General features: G+C 38.4%; 1 protein-coding gene and 1 pseudogene across 1 annotated transcript in view; one reads left to right on the forward strand and one right to left on the reverse strand.

Annotated features, from left to right (window-relative positions):
• The window catches only part of STK3 (serine/threonine kinase 3), a 275,492-nt gene that overhangs the window by 13,995 nt on the left and 241,142 nt on the right, over window positions 1-20,355 (forward strand). The window lies entirely within an intron of this gene.
• Window positions 9,165-9,606, reverse strand: LOC116868361 (annotated as a pseudogene).

Raw genomic sequence — 20,355 nt, forward strand, 5'->3', positions numbered from 1 at the left:
TGTTTGATCTTCCTGGATTCAAGACAGAGTCATTGTTGTATAAATTAAAAATATTAGTTAAGGGACACCTGGGTGGTTCAGTCAGTTAAGCATCTGCCTTCAGCTCAGGTCATGATCCCAGGGTCCTGGGATCAAGCCCTGCATCAGGCTCCCTGCTCAGTGGAGAGTCTGTTTCTCCCTCTCACTCTACAGTGCCCCCCTGCTTGTGTTCTCTTTTGTGTGCTCTCTCTCTCTCTGTCAAATAACTAAATAAAATCTTTAAAAAAAATTCTTTAAGGCTAGTATTTAGACTGACATTGCTTGATAGTGGAATTGAAAGACTGAAGAATGAAAACCTTTCATGTGTTTTAAAGATGTTTTACTTTTCTAACAGTATTCAAGATGAAACTACTAGGGTTGAAGAGAAGAACTTATTTTTATTTTACTTATTTAATTTTTAAAAAGATTTATTTATTTTAGAGGGAGAGAGAAAGAGAGTGTGTGGGGTGGTGGGGGGTGGCAGAGGGAGAGGGAGAGAGAGTCTTACGCAGACTCCATGGTAAGCATAGAGCCTTATGTGAGGCTCAGTCTTAATGACCCTGAGATCATGACTTGTGCCAAAACGGATGCTTAACCGACTGCACCATCCAGGCACCCAGAGGAAAATTTTAAATTTTTTTTTTAAGATTTTGTTTATTTATTTGAGAGAGAGAGCGAGAGAGAGAGCATGTGCACAAGCTGGGGAGGGGAGGGGCAGAGGGAGAGGGAGAAGCAGGAACCCTGGGATCATGACCTGAGCTGAAGGGAGATGCTTAACCCACTGAGACACCCAGGTGCTCTGAGAACTTAAACTTAAATGAGGTATTGCATGTAAGATGCAACATAGTGCTTAGCATATGGCAGCAATAACAGTATGTTAATAAAGGTTCTGACTTACTAGATAGCTACTATTAGTGGTAATAAAGCTGACAATTGTGTGATTAGTAAAATATAGGGAAATTTGCCATGAAAGAAAAACATACTGAAAATTACAGAGCCGAAATGAGGTGGAAGGATCTTTAAAGAGAAGGGTACCTCTGTTCTTGCAGAGTTGGAAGTTCTTTTCTTCTGCCGGACTTGCTCTCTAACTAGGTCCTCCTCTCCATGATTAGTTTCCCAAGAGATCTAGAAGGCATATCCTAATTATTCTTGACAAGAGAGCTAGGAGCAGCAATGTAGAAAGCCTTCATCTGTGTTCTTCTTTAAAAGTATTTGGCCAAACTACACTCCCCCCCCCCCCAAAAAAAATGGGCAAAGGACTTGAATAGACATTTCTCCAAAGAAGATATAGACAGTAAGTCTGTGAAAAGAACCTCAACATTCCTCCCCATTAGGAAAATGCAAATCAAAACCACAATGAGATCATGTCACACTGTTTAGGATGGCTATTTTATCTATATATCTATAACTATATCTATATTTATATCTATATCTATTTCTAGAAAATAAGTATTGTCTTAGCTTCTTTTCCTTTAAAGCCAGAAAATAAGTATTGTCTAGGATATGTAGCAATTGGAATTCTTGTACCCTGGAATGTAAAATACTACAGTCACTGTGGAAAACAGTGTGATGGTTCCATAAAAAAGGAAACGTACAATTACCATATGATCCAGCAGTTCCATTTCTAGGTATATATCCAAAAGAATTGAAGGCAGGGACTCAGAGATGTCTGTACACCAGAGTTTATTTTCAGAGTTTATTTTCAGCATTATTCACAGTAGCTAAAAGTGTCCACTGATGAATGGATAAGCAAAATGTGATATATACATTCTGGTATATTACTCAACCTTGAAAGGAATGAAATTTGTCATACATGCTACTTACAACATGGCTGAATCTTAAAAACCTGCTAACGGAAAGAAACCAGACACAAGACACATACACTGTATGATTGGAGTTCATCAAGACACAAAGTTGAAAGGTGGTTAGTTCCAACTAGGGGATGGGAAAATAGGAGGTCGTTGAATGGATAAAGAGTTTTAGTTTGGGATAATGAAAAGCCCTGGAGATGAATAGTGGTGATGGTTGCCTAACAGTGTGAATGTACTTAATGCCACTTAAGTGTACACTTAAAAATAATTAAAACAGTAGGGGTGCCTGGGTGGCTCAGGTGGTTAAGCATCTGACTATTAGGTTCAGTTCAGGTCATGATCTCAGGGTTATGAGATCAAGGCTTGGGTTGGGCTCCATGCTCACCGTGGTCTACTTGAGGTTTTCACTTTCTCTCTCCTTTTGCCTGTTGCCCCGCTCGCATGCTCTCTTTCTCTCTCTCTTTTTCAAATAACTAACTAAATAAAATCTTTAAAAACATAGTTAAAATAATAAATTTTATGTTATGTATATTTTACCACAGCTAAAAACAAAACAAAATAAACCTTTAGCCCGTCATAAGCAGCTAGCTGTGCCTTCTTTCTTCTGAAGTTTATTTCCGTCTCTTCAAAGCTAAAGAGACGTCCTTAGCAGAAGTTACAACCTGTCTACAAACTTGTAAACCGCTGCTCCAAAGCTGGAAACAGAGAAAAGAAAGAAGGATTAAGTATAGTCCTTTCTTTCTTTCCTTCTTTTTTTTTTTTTTTTTCCTACCTTAAGTCTTTTATGACTGCTCTGTTTCTTGCAGGGAGCTAGTTTGGTGTTATCAGACTTTCAGAAAAAGCTGTTAACTCCTGACTAGCGTCAGAGCTCCAGTCCCCTAAATTTGCACTCTCTTTTTTTGTCCTACACTTATATTTTCACGTAATATTGCACAGATTACTTCATCTACTTTGTAGAGAAGGTTGAAATTCTGTGACTGGCAGGCAGAAGAAGTACCTTACATTCGTTCATCCTCATTTCATGTGATTATTGTTCCTACATAATTTTTCTTGTATTATAGGAGGGCAATTTCCTCTCGTTCTAACTTTCAGGTAACCATTGAACACGTCCCTTCTTATATTTATATATATTTATTCTTATAGTCACATTTTTGTTCCCCAATTCTAGAATCTTTAAAAAATCTCTATTTGTAAGGCTTCATTTTGTTGAAACATGCTCAGGCCTTGTCTGTCTAATGAAACTGCTTTAAGGTAGCACGTTTTTAGATATTGCTTGGGGAGATCAGAAACCTTTTTTCTGTTCTTATCTCTCTTATCTATCTATCTATCTATCTATCTATCTCTCTTTCTTTCTTTCTTTCTTTCTTTCAAGGTTTTATTTATTTGAAAGAGTGGATAAGAGAGCAGGAGCAGGGGATGGGGAGGGGAGGTAGAAGCAGACTCCTCACGGAGCAGGGAGCCCAGACTTGGGCTTGATCCAGGGACTCCAGGATCATGACCTGAGCCCAAGACAGACCCTTAACGAATTGAGCCATCGAGGTATCCCTATATGTTTCTGAAAGCTTTCTTTCTCTCTGGCCTTCTGATTTTTCTATTGCTTCTGTTTCTCCGTTTTAGTGCTCTTCTTTCCAATTCATAATTGGCACTGACCTTGCATTGACATGGCCTTCCTCCTCTTTTTTTTAATGTAGTTATTTCCTTGGTGAGTTTATCCACTCTTAAGTTTTCAACTTTGATCAAAATGACCCACAAATACATACCTTTAAGAATCAGTCTTTTGTGGTCAGTGTTACTCAGTATTTTCAATCTGCTAGATAACAGTTGACTACTTTGCTGTCTCTCAGAAGTAATGTGTTCACAACGGAATCCCTTCCTTCCATCTAACCTCTCTACTGATGAGTGTCGTCACTCTTGTACCAGTTTGCATTTGGTGTGTGTGTCTTCCTTCTGCTTAGTTTCCTGTAGTAGTTACTCTGCTCCTTAGGTCCTTTAAGACCAAAAGGAAGAGAGATACATAGATTGTCTTCAGTGATAGAATTTTATTGCAAGGATAACTCAGGAAATGTGCATGGGAAGCATGGGAAGGTGCATAGTCAGCTGCTTGTTCCGTATGAGCTTCAGTGTCTCTGATACTGGCTTGTGGAATTTGCTCCAAAATAAAGGAAGTAGCAGCTTAGAGTCACTTGGAAAAATGACGTGAGCTCCCATGGCCTTTGTCATCTTTGTTCACGTATCATTCATACTTTCTGAAACCTAAGGTGAATTGGGCCATTTTGCACATGAAATTTGGAACATCCCTCTTCCAAAGGTTGGCCATTTCAACCTTTGGGTGGATGTTTTTGGCCTCTGGATCAAGTCCTAGCTATATTTAGTTTTTATTGCTGGGGTGGTAAAGCTGATTTAGTTTGAGGTAGCATGTGATGAACCGTAACAACTTATACAGGAAGGTAGGTTTTTCTCTTTAAGGGCACTGTGTGACTGGCATTTTGAAGTTCCATAAGGTCTCTAGTAGTTAGCATATTTTTTTTTCATTTGTTTATTCTTTTATTTGTTGAAGAAAAGTAGTGTGTGATTCTGCAGATATGAGGCTGGATGAGACATGATCCATATCTTCATGGAATTCCCATTTTAGCTCTAGTGATTAAACTCATACAGTAAATAAATAATGAAAGGAATAATGATTCAGTGTGCTAAGTGCTATGGGACCATAGTTGACAATGGAATTAGTTCTTTGTGTTTGGATGCGTAGGTGGGTAGGGATGGTGGTAGAGGACAGAAGGCTATCTCTGACGTCCCAGAGAAGACTTTTGAGTGTATCTTTAAAGAAGTGGTTAAATGACAAGATCAGGTAAGAGAGAATGGACATATAGAAGTATTACCTCTGTATCTTGCATCATGTACAAATAACTATACAAATCTGTCCTTTGTAGTACAGTGATTATGTGATTTTTGAAAAATGTGTGATGTGAAAATTCAGGATCTTGAAGGAATAGCCCATTGGGTCTAGAGTGTAGGTTATGGAAATTAGGTGATTGAGTGGATATGTTAGGTTCTGTCCCATCTTTTTATCTTGTATGCAGTAAGAAATGATGATTCTTTCAGAATTCCTCTTGAATTTGTTCTTTCCTGTCATTTACACTGTTAACTTTTTAAGCCCGGATCCTTGTGACCACATTTCTCGGTTGCAAGAAACAAAACCATGCCCTAGTTTTACAGTTTTTTAGTTCTCATCTCCATTATGGAATTTGGCTTGTAGGACATTTAGAAGATTGGGAAGAAATCTCTGGAGGAAGAGTATGTTGTTTATCTTACACAGTTTGCAGTATTCTACCGTTATCATAATGACCATAATGTACTTCAGAACTTCCTCTCTTTGGTTCCCCCATACCACATTTCCTAAAACATAATTTAAATTGCTATTTGCCTAGACCATCTATCATCTCATATAATATGGTATGGTGATTTGGAATTTAAGAAGCACAAAATAAGCTAAAAGTTTATCTGTTTAATCTCTTGAGTGCATACTGTAGCTTTGGGAGAAAAAATGAAATTGCTAAATCCTGTTCTAAGAGATCATATTTCGTGTCTGTAATAGTACATTTCAAAGTAGAAATAACTAATTAATTTGAGGATGAGAAATTCCTGGGAACACTTATAAAAGAATATTCCCCCTTAAAAATATGGTACTTGAGGTAGTAATAAATGGGAATTAATGAGTGTGCTTTCATATTTCCTAGCTTCCTAACAGTGAGAGGCTCCATACTATCTCTTGGACAGATGTTGGTTTGATTTCGTTTTGCTATTTATTGACTTAGTGCCTGGCAAAGTCACTTAACTTCTTATTTTCTTATTAGTTTTCTTATTAAAAAGTTTTCTTATTAAAAACTTTTAGTTTTTAGTTTTCTTATTAAAAACTGAGAATATTTTAACAGCTACCAAAAAGGTTGTTACAGAGATTAAAGGAGAAAATGCTTGTTAAGTGCTCAGCATAAGGCCAATAAAAGCCCTAATAAATGTTAACTACCTTTATTATTACATTTCGTTTAGCTCTTTTTTTTTTAAGATTTTATTTATTTATTTATTTACCAGAGAGAGAGAGAGAGAGGGAAAGAGAGAGGGAGGGAGGGAATGCACGTGCGTGCGCTCGCACAAGCAGGCAGAGTGGCAGGCAGAGGCAGAGAGAGAAGCAGGCTCTCCGCTGAGCACGGAGCCCAATGCAGGACTTGATACTAGGACCCCGGGATATGACCTGAGCCCAAGGCAGTGGCTCAATCCACTGAGCCACCCAGGCATCCCATGTTTCGTTTAGCTCTTATGTATCTGTCTTTCCTACTTTATTAGGAGTTCTGGGTTGTCATGGGCTGTATCTTAACTTTCTTTGCCTTACCCCAGCATGTAGCTTATTGTCTACAAATTCAGTAAGTGTATATTAAGTGGATGTAAATGGATGAATTTTTAAAAACAGTTTGGTCAGTTTTTTACCCATTATGAAGATGCACTTTAGAAAGTTTAGTTTTGGGGGATGCCTGGGTGGCACAGTCAGTTAAGCAACTGACCGACTCTTGGTTTCAGCTCAGGTCATGATCTCAGGGTTGTGAGGTTGAGCCTTATGTCAGGCTCCACACTGAGTACTGAGTCTACTTGAGATTCTCTTTCCCTCCTGCTCTGCCCCTCCCTCTCATGCTGTCTCTCTCTCTCTCTCTCTCTCTGTCAAATTAAAAAAAAAAAAGATTATTTATTTGGCAGAGAGAGAGAGAGCAAGTACAAAAGTACAAATGGGGAGTGGCAGGCAGAGAGCAAAGCAGGCCCCCCGCCGAGTGGGTGGCCCTATGCAGGACTTGATCCCAGGACCTTTGGATCATGACCTGAGCCAAAGGCAGACTCCCAACCCACTGAGCAACCCAGGCATCCCAATAAATAAATAAATCTTAAAAAAAAAAAAAGTTTAGTTTTTCTAAAGATGGTATTTTGTAAGCAGTTGCAAAATTCACTCACAGGAGTAAGACTGATTAACAGATACTGATTTTACTAGTTCTGATTGTCATGGTTAGTTTATTAGTTCAGCCTATATAAAGAGGCCTTTCTTTTTAGTGTATAAAATGATTTTATGGAATGCATTTCATGAAACAATTGTTGAGTCATGCAGAAAAATTTTAATTTTCTTATAAGATACAATTTTAAAAATTTCCCTCAATTATATAAAAAAATGAATATTTATTTTAGAAAACTTATGAAACAAAAGCATAAGATAGAGTGACACCCCCCCCCCCCCCAAATCAAACCTTGGTGCTTGGAATCCTAAAAGATTTACCTGCAGCAAATATTTGAATTCCTCTTATGTCCAGAGCACAGTTTTTGGTGCTGAGGATTATAGCAGTGAACAAATCAAAGTCTACTGGTAGTTTGGTGCCATTGTGTTTGTGTGAATGGATGTATGCAGATACACCTGTGCTTAAAAGAAAACATGAAAATGATTTACTTCTGTGCGCATTATTTTGTAACCTGCTGTTTTTTCTTTTAGCAATATATTTTTCAATTGTTTTGTTAGTGAGTTTTCTACAGATGATTTTTAGTGGCTACTTGATAATCTCATGAATAGATGTTCTATAGTTAATTAATAACATATGTTCAGGCATTTAATTTACTTCTAGATTTTATTATAATTTACAAGGAATATAAATTTTTTATTTCCTAGACCAATTCATTTAATTCCTACCATTTACTCTTTTTTTTTTTTTTTAAGATTTAATTTATTTATTTGACAGACAGAGGAAGATCACAAGTAGGTAGAGAGGCAGGCAGAGAGAGAGGAAAGGAAGCAGGCTCCCCGCTGAGCAGAGAGCGGGATGGTGGGGCTTGATCCCAGGACCCTGGGATCATGACCTTAGCCTAAGGCAGAGGCTTTAACCCACTGAGCCACCCAGGCGCTCCAACCTACCATTTACTCTTAAAAAATTTTTTTTTATTATGGAAAACTTGAAATAGTTTTGTAAAGAAGAGAGAATAAACCTCTGTACCCATCACCGTTGTTGAACAATTTAGTACATCTGGCCAATCTTACATAATTTATGTTTCCATACATGTCCCTCACCCTTTGGTATTTTGAAGTAATCTCAAGATATTATATCTTATCTTTTTTTTTTAAAGATTTTATTTATTTATTAGCATGTGAGCAGGTGTTGGGGGAAGAGCAGGGGGAGAGGGACAAGCACAATCTACACTGAACACAGAGCCCCAAATGGGGCTCAGTCGCACGACCCCGAGGTCATGGCATGAGCCGAATCAAGAGTTGGATGCTTAACCAACTGAGCCACCCAGGCGCCCCTCATAGCCTTCTTGACTAATTCAGTATGCATCTCTAAAAGACAAGCATATTAGACAATATATCACTGTAAAACTCTTATTTGAGGTGGAATTTTTTGCCAAAGGCAGATGCTTAACAACTGAGCCACCCTGGTGGCCCTGGTGTAATTTTTTGTAACTTATTCTTGAGTGATAAAATACTGAGGAGAATGCGGAGAAAACTGAAATTAGTGAATATAGAATGATTCCTCCACCCTCCCATTGAAGATGTAAAAAACTTTGTATTGGGACCTTGGAAAAAATATTAACAGAAATTCCGGAGTGAACAGGAAACACAAAAGTGAGATAAATAAATTTGTAGATGAGGGTAAGATTGAAGTGGGCATTTGCATACTGAATTACTAGAGAAGTTGGTTGTAGCTAAAAAAAAAAAGAATTCTAATGTCTGAAAACAATGTGGGAGAAGACTGCTTTTCTTTACGGTATTAGCAACAGCAGTATAATAGATTATGTTCTCTCCTGCTTTATGAGATAGAAGTCAAATGACAGGAAAGGAAAAGACAGTATTAGCTACTTGTTTGTTTTTTAACTGAAACAGTTGACAGTTTTATTTTCACATTTCACAGTAAAATGAAAATCGCCTTTTTTTTTTTTTTTTTGGTCACTACTCCCCTGCAAAAACTATTCTCTCTTTGATAGGAAGGGGGAGCAAGTTTTCCTTGTCATGTCATTAGAAAACACCCAGAGTCTCAGCACCATAGTCTGCTGGGGAAGTAGAGCGAGTAATATAAAATGGATATAAAGAAGTTCCTGTCGGGGCACCTGGGTGGCTCAGTGGGTTAAAGCCTCTGCCTTCGGCTCGGGTCGTGATCTCAGGATCCTGGGATCGAGCCCCGAATCGAGCTCTCTGCTTGGCGGGGAGCCTGCTTCCCTTCCTCTCTCTCTGCCTGCCTCTCTGCCTACTTGCGATCTCTGTCCAATGAATAAAATCTTTAAAAAAAAAAAAAAGAAAAAAGAAGTTCCTGTCTCTCCTTATCTGTCTGGTCGAGTCATTCCTGGCCGCATGGGCATCGTCATGGGATGGGCAGGAAGTCTCATCATTGGGGGCCCAATTGTCATTGGCATGTGGCCTCCTATAGGCAGTCTCATTCCAGGAGCAGGTCCCTCCGGCATCATCCCAGGAGGAGGAGGGCCCCCCATATAGGATGCAGGCATCATCCCAGGGCCAGGAGGACTAGGGAGACTGGGGGGAGGTAGGATCATTGCATCTGCAGGAGGAGGAGCAGAGGTATTTTTCCATATTGAAATGCAGGGGTTGTTTTGTCGCTGAAGCTCTGAACCTACTCTTCCATCAATTTCTGACAGTAGTCTTCACATTATCTTTGTGTTTCCTGCCTCTGCGTGTGTCTTTCTCAAAGACAGAAAGTCATGGGTGAGGCGTGAGTTATCAGTAGTCACAATAAAGCTTAGGCATGTTGCTCTGCAGGCCAGTGACCACTCTGTCCCATGCCACCAAGAAATGACTGCCACTGACTTGTTTTAATAAGACAGTTCTGGGGTATGTCTGCTTACGTATGTAATAAACCCTATCTAGCTAGTTCCATAAGAGAAATCTCTTGTGCATTACTTGTTCTTCACAAAATTCCCTCATACCTGGGATAGTGTGTGCTCTAAAGGCACTAGTTAAGAATTTTTTGGACCTCTGGTTAAAAACATAGAGTTAAGATGAAATCCCAAGATGTTAAAAACCACAGTATGTCAAGTTTAGATGAAATTATGCTCATTATATTGTGTTTGCCAAGGCAATAAAATAGGAAAATGTGTGTGTATGTGTATATGTATTTTAAATTGGCTTTTAATTATGAGGTTTTTTTTTTTTTAGCTGTAAGGGTTTTCAAAGCAGACAAATAAAAATTATTTAAAATTAAACCATTATTGAAATGATTAGTTTTCACTTAAAACACCAGAAAGGGAAAGAGGAAATAAAGACAAATGACATAAAACAGGAATTGTTTACCAAAGTAAATCATGTGTTTTCACTTGACAAACACCCCAGAGACCATCTTTTTTCCTCAGTTACACTGGTAACATTTCCATTGTCCAACATGTTGAGAAAATGAGACCTGTGAAGTAATAGAAAATTCTTATTAAGTGTTTACTGGATTCGCTTGGAGAACCTATGACTTGTTTGTTTAAATTAAGCCAGATTAAGAACCTGCTTTATAGAAAACTTTTTTAACTTCTGAGGAAGTATGTAGTGGTTGGATTACCTTTTGGCTTAGTATTAAAGAGAGTTGTTAGTGTACAGCTGTCTCCCTCACTGTGTCTTGTGCTTGGCTCCTTTTGAGTTCCTTGTGCTTGTTCAGCCGTGAAGGACATGAAACACCTTTGCTTTCTGAAGCATAGTAGTGAATATTTTTGAAAATTTAAGAGATTGACTCTTTTTCTAGTAGGAATATTATATGGTTTTTGGTTCATAGTATCTACTTTTCTCTTTCCCCCTGCTTATTAGCCCCTTCGTATTTTTCTTTTTTTTTTTCTTTCTTATCAGGTCCATGTCTTAACCATTCTTTCACCAGTATCTTTAGTTCCTTTATGTCATTGTTCTTCTGCAGCATGTCTCTGGCAAAATGCCTGATTCCACTATTTGCTTTTTCCTTACATACTTTAAGACTTGTGAGCAGTGCTGAAGAAAATACGAAACCTCGACGATTGCCATTTTATTTATTTATTTTGTTTTTTAAAGATTTTTATTTATTTGATAGCAAGAGATAGCACAAGTAGGGGAAGCAGCAGGCAGAGGAAGAGAGGGAGAAGCAGGCTTCCCGCTGAGCAGGGAACCCACTGTGGGGCTCGATCCCAGGACCCTGGGATCATGACCAGAGCTGAAGGCAGATGCCCAGCTGACTGAGCCATCCAGGTGCCCCAACAATTGCCATTTTAAATGGATGTTTCTCTAACAAGGCCTCAAAAAAGCCTGCAGTGCTATCTAGTAATCCTTTTAAACTTGGTGAGGTGTTTTGTTTTGTCTTGTTTTGTTTTTTTCTCCACTCTGGCTATTTCAAATACAGTCCTGTATTCTCAAATCTTAGATTTTAACTTCCTCACTCACAGTAGATGAATATCCCTCTGGCTTCCTAAAGCAAATAGAAGTCAGTATCTAAGAGCTCCCTTAGATTTCTGCCATTAATCTACTGTTTAAGTCTGCTCATCCTTTTGTCCTATTATAATGAGAAAGGTGTCCCCAACCCTTTGAGGTTAAGTCAGTTCCGACCACATGTGCTTTGGATCTCGTTCCTTCCAACCTTTTCAGGGACATGCTTTGGTAGTTAACTCTTCTTGTCACTTGTATTTTCAGTTTTCCTTTACGAATTCATTCAAAACAGCATCTATAGTTATTCAGGCATTTCCAGTGGGTTTTTGTTTGTTTGACTTTATCTTCTTTCTTAAACTCCTGTCTCCAGTCACTTACCCTTTCCAGAAACTTATAGTGGAGGGTGATACGTAATTGTTGTTACTTATCCTTCACTTGATTCTGTTGTGTCATACCATTGCAGTTTGGCTTCTGCCTTTACCATGCCACTAAATTGCTCTTGCTATAATCACGAATAATTTCCTTACAACTACATACATACATACATTTATTTATTTAGTTAGTTTTTAAAGATTTTACTTATTTATTTGTCAGAGAGCTCATGCAGAGGGAGCAGCAGGCAGAGGGAGAGGGAGAAGCAGATTCCCCACTGATCCAGGAGCCTGATGTGGGACTCGATCCCAGCATGCTGGAATCATGGCCTGAGCCTAAGGCAGATGCTTAGCCGACTGAGCCACCCAGGCATCCCTCCTTACAACTACATTTAGATACTTTTTTTTTTTTTTTTTGGTAATTGTTATTGAGATGTAATTCACATAGAATAACATTTACTCTTTTGGTTTGATTTAAAAAAATTTTTTTTTGGCTCAATAATAATCATTTTGAGATTTGTTTGGGATCTTTGTAGAGGTTTTTGTTTTTTTTTTTTTTTTTTGCCAGTGAGATGGGTGGCAAAGAATTGCACAAAGCACATAGCAACAAGCAGGACAGAATTCATTCACTCTCAAAGGGAGGAGAGAGGCCAGACATCAGGAGAGATGTTGGCCCTACGTTTCTATTAGGCTGGGCCTTTTAAGGGGTTTTAAGGATGTGAGAGGGTTGTAGCTGTGCCCCTGGGGGAGGAGGGTGTGTGAGGAGGTGGTCAGCTCTTGGCCAGGTAGAGCGGGAGGTGACAGGTTTTTTGGGGGACTCTGTTCGTGGCTTATCTGGGGTGTGGGTTGTGGTCCTACTAGAGAAGAATGTGTTTTGTGATGGTCTATTTTCTGAGAAGGAGGGGCACCATGACCCGGAAAAACAAAGCATTAGGGCCAAGTGCAGACACCTATGAGTTTTGTCTGTAAGCTTGGCAGGGGAGGGGGCTTTGACTAGAACCCTTTCAGTATTCTCCTCTAGTGTATGGATTTACCATAGTTTGTTTATTCACCTACTAATTGATGGACATTTGGATTTTTTTTTTTCTAGTTGTTGGTTGTTTTGAATAAGGCTGCTATGAATATATGTGTACAAGTCTTTGGTGGACATTTTGTTCTTTTCTCAGGTAAATGCCTAGAAGTAGAATTGTATAAGTGTGTGCCAATAAGTTTAGAAGAACTGCTCATCTTTTTTTTAAAGTGACTAACTTTTCATTTCTAATATCAGTGTATGAGAGATCCTCTTGTTCCATATCCTTACCAATACTCAGTATTATCTTTTTAATTTTAGACATTTTGGGGGGTGGTGGTATCTTACTGTAGTTTTATTTTTTATTTCCCTCATGAGACAATATGCTCATTAGCCATTTGTTGGTATTTTTTCTTTTCATGTGCTTGTTAGCTATATGTATATTTTTTTGTGAAATGTCTGCTCATATTTTTTGCCATTTTTATTTTTGGATTTTTGTCTTACTATTGATAAGAATTCTTTGTGTATTAGGACACAATTCCTATATCACGTATGTGCCTTTTTTGTTCCCCCAGAGGCACTTAGACTAGGCAGTTCTATATCAGTTTTTGTGTTTGTGGTTGGGGAGTGGGAGACTGTCTGCGATTCAAGTGGAAATAATACAACATCTCCAAAAGCAAGAAAAGTGATTCTTTGTCAAAAGATAAAATAGTCTATCAAACCAGACCCAGAGATGGTCCAGATGCTGGAACTATCATACAGGGACTCTGAAGTTACGATGATTACTGTGTTAAAAGTATGTGGTGACAGGGGAACAACACCTGTGAAGAGTTAGGAGAATTTATGAGAGCAATGGAAATTATTGAAAAAAATTATATAAATAAAGAAGCTAGAAATAAAAGATATGAAATAAAGAGCTTAATTGGTTGATAGTATTGTTTGTCTTCTATATCCTTACTGATTTTTTTCTAAACTTACTGTAAACTTTTTTGTAAACTTACTGTATCAATTATTAAGAGAGGAGTTGAAAGCTCCAATAATTATTTTGGATTTGTCCTTTTTTCTTTTCAATTCTTTCAGTTTTCCATGTTTTTATAACCTGTGTTTTAGGGTTCTTACATGTGTAGGGTTGTTATATATTCTGGTAAATTGATCCTTTTATCATGAAATATCCCTCTTTATCTGCTGACATTAATTTCTCTGCAGTCTTCTTTGCCCGATATCAATAAAACTACTTCAGTTTTGTTTTGATTAGTTTCACATGGTATGCATTTTTCCAGTCTTTTATTTAACCTCTTTGTGTCTTTATTTAAGGTGAGTTTTTTGTAGATACCGTGTAGTTGGATCTTGCCTTTTTAATCCAATCTCACAATCTCTTTTAATTAGAATGATTTGACTCCATAAATATATATACTTTTTCCTTTTTCCTTTTGAAGTCTCTTCACATTTATTTTTCACATAATTTTATAAATATTAAACAATAGCTTCAATTTAAAAGTAAACATCCTGTTATTTTTTATTTTATAGGATTTTGTATGTTAACTATCCATTTAGTTTTTTCAGATCTTCACAGTTCCTTTAATACAAAAGAGCTTCTGAATCATTTCTATTCCAGCAATGCATAAGTTGTAGAAAAGTTTGTGGCAACTGACATTCTATGATTTTTTAAAATTACTCATTAGTTTATGGACAGTTTAACTTAATCCTTAAAAGAGAATTAGGAATGTATTATTTGCTTCCATTTGTATGCTAATCACAGCAAGCTATGAATTCGGGTTTAGCATAAAGTGCTCAATTACAAAGTAATGTGATAAGAATTTAAATTCTGATCTAAAAGGAACTAGGAAATAGGAACTAATTATCTGCTTTCCACTTAACAGTTCTTACAGTGGTGTTGACAGTAGCTGAAGTCACAGGGTGGAGGGAAGACTGTCCACTGAATTTTACAGAGTAAAATAATAAATTAATTACTCTTTATAAAACACTGGGGATTTTTGCTTTTATAGTCTCTAAAAGAAATCTGGGTGAAAGATTCCTTTCAGGTGAATAGATCCAAACTTGACAAACAATTAAATTAAATGTCCAATTCAATTGATAGAAAGTTCGAGATTTTTTTTCCACTGAATTTATCATACTTTGTTTAAAATTATTTTTTATTTTTTCTTTAAATTCAATTAATTAACATATAATTTATTAGTTTAAGAGGTAGAGGTCAGTGATTTATCGGTCCTATACCCAGTGCTCATTATATCATGTGCCCTCTTTAATGTCCATCCCCCACCCACCTCCCCTCCAGCAACCCTCAGTTTATTTCTTAGGATTAAGAGTCTTATGGTTTGTCTTCCTCTTGATTTCATCTTGTTTTATTTTTTCCTCTCTTACCCTATGATCCTCTGTTTTGTTTCTTCAATTCCACATATGAGTGAGATCATATGATAATTGTCCTTCTTTGATTGACTTATTTTGCTTAGCATAACACCCTCTAGTCCCATCCATGTTGTTGCAAATGGCAAGATTTCATTTTTTTGATGGCTTAGTAGTTGTCCATCACATATATATATATATTTGTACCACATCTTTATCTATTCATCTGTCAATGGACATCTCGGCTCTTTCCATAGTTTGGCTGTTGTGGACCTTGCTGCCATAAGCATTGTGCAGTGCCCCTTCAGATCACTACATTTGTATATTTAGTGTAAATACCTAGCAGTGCACTTGCTGGGTCATAAGGTAGCTCTATTTTCAACTTTTTTTTTTTTTTTAAGATTTTATTTATTTATTTGACAGACAGAAATCACAAGTAGGTAGAGAGGCAGGCAGAGAGGGGGATGCAGGCTCCCTGCCAAGCAGAGAGCCAGATGCAGGGCTCTATCCCAGGACCCTGGGATTATGACCTGAGCTGAAGGCAGAGGCTTTAACCCACTGAGCCACCCAGGCGCCCCTATTTTCAACTTTTTGAGAAGCTTCCATTCTGTTTTTTAGAGTGGCTGCACCACCTTATGTTCTCACCAACAATGTAGGAGGGTACCCCTTTCACTGAATCACCACAAACATCTGTTGTTTCCTGAGTGGTTAATTTTAGCCATTACTGACTGGTATGAAGTGGTATCTCACTGTGGTTTTTATTTGTATTTCCCTGATGCCAAGTGATGTGGAGGATTTTTTCATGTGTCTGTTGGCCATTTGGATGTCCTTTTTTGAGAAATGTCTTTTCATGTCTTCTACCCATTTCTTGATTGGATTATTTGTTCTTTGGGTGTTGAGTTTGATAAGTTTATTATAGGTTTTGGATACTAGCCCCTTATCTGAAATGTCATTTACAAATATCATCTCCCATTCTGTTAGTTGTCTTTTGATTTTGTTGACTGTTTCCTTTGTTGTACAAAAACTTTATCTTGGTGGAGTCCCAGTAGTTCATTTTTGCTTTTGTTTCCCTTGCCTTTGGAGACATGTCTAGTAAGAAGTTGCTGTGGCCGAGGTCACAGTGGTTGCTGCCTGCATTTTCCTCTAGGATTTTGATAGATTCTTATCTCAGTTCGAGTCTTTCATCCATTTTGAGTCTGTTTTTGTGTATGGTGTAAGAAAAGTACAGTTTCATTCTTCTGCATGTGGCTGTCCAATTTTCCCACCAACATTTGTTGAAGAGACTGTCTTTTTTTCCTTTGGATAGTCTTTCCTACTTTGTCCAGGATTGGTTGACCGCAGAGTTGAGGGTCCGTTTTTGAGTTCTCTATTCTGTTCCATTGATCTGTGTGTCTGTTTTTGTGCCATACTGTCTTGATGATTACAGCTTTGTAATAGAGCTTGAAGTTAGGGATTGTGATGCCACCAGTTTTGGTTTTCTTTTTCAACATCCATTTGGCTATTCAGGGTCTTTTCTGGTTCTTTACAAATTTTAGGATTATTTGTTTCAGCTCTGTGAAAAAAGTTGATGATATTTTGATAGGAAATGCATTGAATGTATAGATTGCTCTAGGTAGCATAAACATTTTAGCAATATTTATTCTTCGAATCCATGAGCATGGAATGTTTTTCCATTTATTTGTGTCTTCCTCAATTTCTTTCATGAGTGTTCTATAATTTTCATGAGTACAGATTCTTTCTTTGCCTCTTTGGTTAGATTTATTCCTAGGTATCTTACAGTTTTGGTGCAGTTGTAAATGTGATTGACTCCTTAATTTCTCTTTCTTCTGTCTCATTGTTAGTATATAGAATTGCAGCTGATTTCTGTGCATTGATTTTATATCCTGCCACTTTGCTGCATTCCCGAATGAGTTTTAGCAATTTTGGGGTGGAGTCCTTTGGGTTTTTCACAGAATATCATGTCATCTGTGAAGAGTGAGAGTTTGACTTCTTCTTTGCCTATTCGGATGCCTTTTATTTCTTTTTGTTGTCTGATTGCTGAAACTAGGACTTCTAGTACTATGTTGAACAACAGTGGTGAGAGTAGATGTCCCTGCTGTGTTCCTGAGATTTGTTGTGGGCTTTTTATATATGATTTTTATGATACCGAGGTATGTTCTCTCTATCCCTACACTGTTAAGAGTTTTAATCAAAAAAGGATGCTGTGGGGGGAGGAGTCAAGATGGCAGAGAAGTAGCAGGCTGAGACTACTTCATGTAGCGAGAGATCAGCTAGATAGCTTATCTAAAGATTGCTAACACCTACAAATCCAACGGGAGATCGAAGAGAAGAAGAACAGCAATTCTAGAAACAGAAAATCAACCACTTTCTGAAAGGTAGGACTGGCGGAGAAGTGAATCCAAAGCGACGGGAAGATAGACCGCGGGGGGAGGGGCCGGCTCCCGGCAAGCGGCGGAGCAATGGAGCACAAAATCAGGACTTTTAAAAGTCTGTTCCGCTGAGGGAAATCGCTCCAGAGGCTTAACCGGGGTGAAGCCCAAGCGGGGTCAGCGTGGCCTCAGGTCCCGCAGGGTCACAGAAGGATCGGGGGTGTCTGAGTGTTGCAGAGCTTGCAGGTATTAGAATGGGGAAGCCAGCTACAGAGACTGTGCCGAGGAGTGAGCTCACAGCTTGGGGTTACCTTGAACCGGTTGCAGGCTCGGTCAGCTCGGGGCGCGGCCAGAGGCCAGGGTGACGGGAGTAATTGGGCGCTGTTCTCTGAGGGCGCACTGAGGAGTGGGGCCCCTGGCTCTCGGCTCCTCTGGGCCGGAGACTGGGAGGCCGCCATCTTCATTGCCGTCCTCTGGAACTCAACGGAAAGCACTCAGGGAACAAAAGCTCCTGAAAGCAAATCCGAGCGGATTACTCAGCCCGACCCCTGGTAAGGGCGGTGCAATTCCACCTGGGGCAAAGACACTTGAGAAACACTACAACAGGCCCCTCCCCCAGAAGATCAACAAGAAACCCAGCTAGGACCAAGTTCACCTACCAAGGAGTGCAGTTTCAATACCAAGGAGAGCCGCGGAATTCCAGAGGAGGAGAAAGCAAAGCACGGAACTCATGGCTTTCTCCCCATGATTCTTTAGCCTTGCAGTTAATTTAATTTTTTTTTCTTTTTCAATTTTTTTCCTCTTCTTCTGCTAAATTTTTTTTAACTTTTACCCTTTTCTTTTTTAACATTTTTTAACTAGTTTATCTAATATATATATTTTTTCTTTTTTATATATTTTCTTTATTCGTTTTCTTTTTTTAATTTTTTTTTTTTTTCTGAACCTCTTTTTATCCCCTTTCTTCCCCCTCACTATTTGGGATCTCTTCTGATTTGGTTAAAGCATATTTTCCTGGGGTTGTTGCCACCCTTTTCGTATTTTACTTGCTCCTTCATATACTCTTATCTGGACAAAATGACAAGGCGGAAAAATTCACCACAAAAAAAAGAACAAGAGGCAGTACCAAAGGCTAGGGACCTAATCAATACAGACATTGGTAATATGTCAGATCTAGAGTTCAGAATGACAGTTCTCAAGGTTCTAGCCGGGCTCGAAAAAGGCATGGAAGATATTAGAGAAACGCTGTTGGGAGATATAAAAGCCCTTTCTGGAGAAATAAAAGAACTAAAATCTAATCAAGTTGAAATCAAAAAAGCTATTAATGAGGTGCAATCAAAAATGGAGGCTCTCAGTGCTAGGATAAATGAGGCAGAAGAAAGAATTAGCGATATAGAAGACCAAATGACAGAGAATAAAGAAGCTGAGCAAAAGAGGGACAGACAGCTACTGGACCACGAGGGGAGAATTTGAGAGATAAGTGACACCATAAGACGAAACAACATTAGAATAATTCGGATTCCAAAAGAAGAAGAAAGAGAGAGGGGAGCAGAAGGTATATTGGAGAGAATTTCCCCAATATGGCAAAGGGAATAAGCATCAAAATCCAAGAGGTTCAGAGAACCCCCCCCCTCAAAATCAATAAGAATAGGTCCACACCCCATCACCTAATAGTAAAATTTACAAGTCTTAGTGACAAAGAGAAAATCCTGAAAGCAGCCCTGGAAAAGAAGTCTGTAACATACAATGGTAAAAATATTAGATTGGCAGCAGACTTATCCACAGAGACCTGGCAGGCCAGAAAGAGCTGGCATGATATATTCAGAGCACTAAATGAGAAAAACATGCAGCCAAGAATACTATATCCAGCTAGGCTATCATTGAAAATAGAAGGAGAGATTTAAAGCTTCCAGGACAAACAAAAACTGAAAGAATTTGCAAACACCAAACCAGCTCTACAGGAAATATTGAAAGAGGTCCTCTAAGCAAAGAGAGAGCCTAAAAGTAGTAGATCAGAAAGGAACAGAGACAATATACAGTAACAGTCACTTACAGGCAATACAATGACACTAAATTCATATCTTTCAATAGTTACCCTGAATGCTAATGGGCTAAATGCCCCAATCAAAAGACACAGGGTATCAGAATGGATAAAAAAACAAAACCCATCTATATGTTGCCTACAAGAAACTCATTTTAAACCCGAAGACACCTCCAGATTTAAAGTGAGGGGGTGGAAAAGAATTTACCATGCTAATGGACATCAGAAGAAAGCAGGAGTGGCAATCCTTATATCAGATCAATTAGATTTTTTTTTTTTTAAAGATTTTTTATTTATTTATTTGACAGAGAGAGATCACAAGTAGATGGAGAGGCAGGCAGAGAGAGAGAGAGAGAGAGGGAAGCAGGCTCCCTGCTGAGCAGAGAGCCCAATGCGGGACTCGATCCCAGGACCCTGAGATCATGACCTGAGCTGAAGGCAGCGGCTTAACCCACTGAGCCACCCAGGCGCCCCGATCAATTAGATTTTAAGCCAAAGACTATAATAAGAGATGAGGAAGGACATTATATCATACTCAAAGGATCTGTCCAACAAGAAGATCTAACAGTTTTAAATATCTATGCCCCCAACGTGGGAGCAGCCAACTATATAAACGAATTAACAAAATCAAAGAAACACATCCACAATAATACAATAATAGTAGGGGACTTTAACACTCCCCTCACTGAAGTGGACAGATCATCCAAGCAAAAGATCAACAAGGAAATAAAGGCCTTAAATGACACACTGGACCAGATGGACATCACAGATATATTCAGAACATTTCATGCCAAAGCAACAGAATACACATTCTTCTCTAGTGCACATGGTACATTCTCCAGAATAGATCACATCCTCGGTCCTAAATCAGGTCTCAACCGTATCAAAAGATTGGGATCATTCCCTGCATATTTTCAGACCACAATGCTCTGAAGCTAGAACTCAATCACAAGAGGAAATTTGGAAAGAACCCAAATA

This window comes from Lontra canadensis, unplaced genomic scaffold (assembly GCF_010015895.1).
Source record: "Lontra canadensis isolate GAN:19392208 unplaced genomic scaffold, GSC_riverotter_1.0 scaffold15, whole genome shotgun sequence".
NCBI lineage: Eukaryota > Metazoa > Chordata > Mammalia > Carnivora > Mustelidae > Lontra > Lontra canadensis.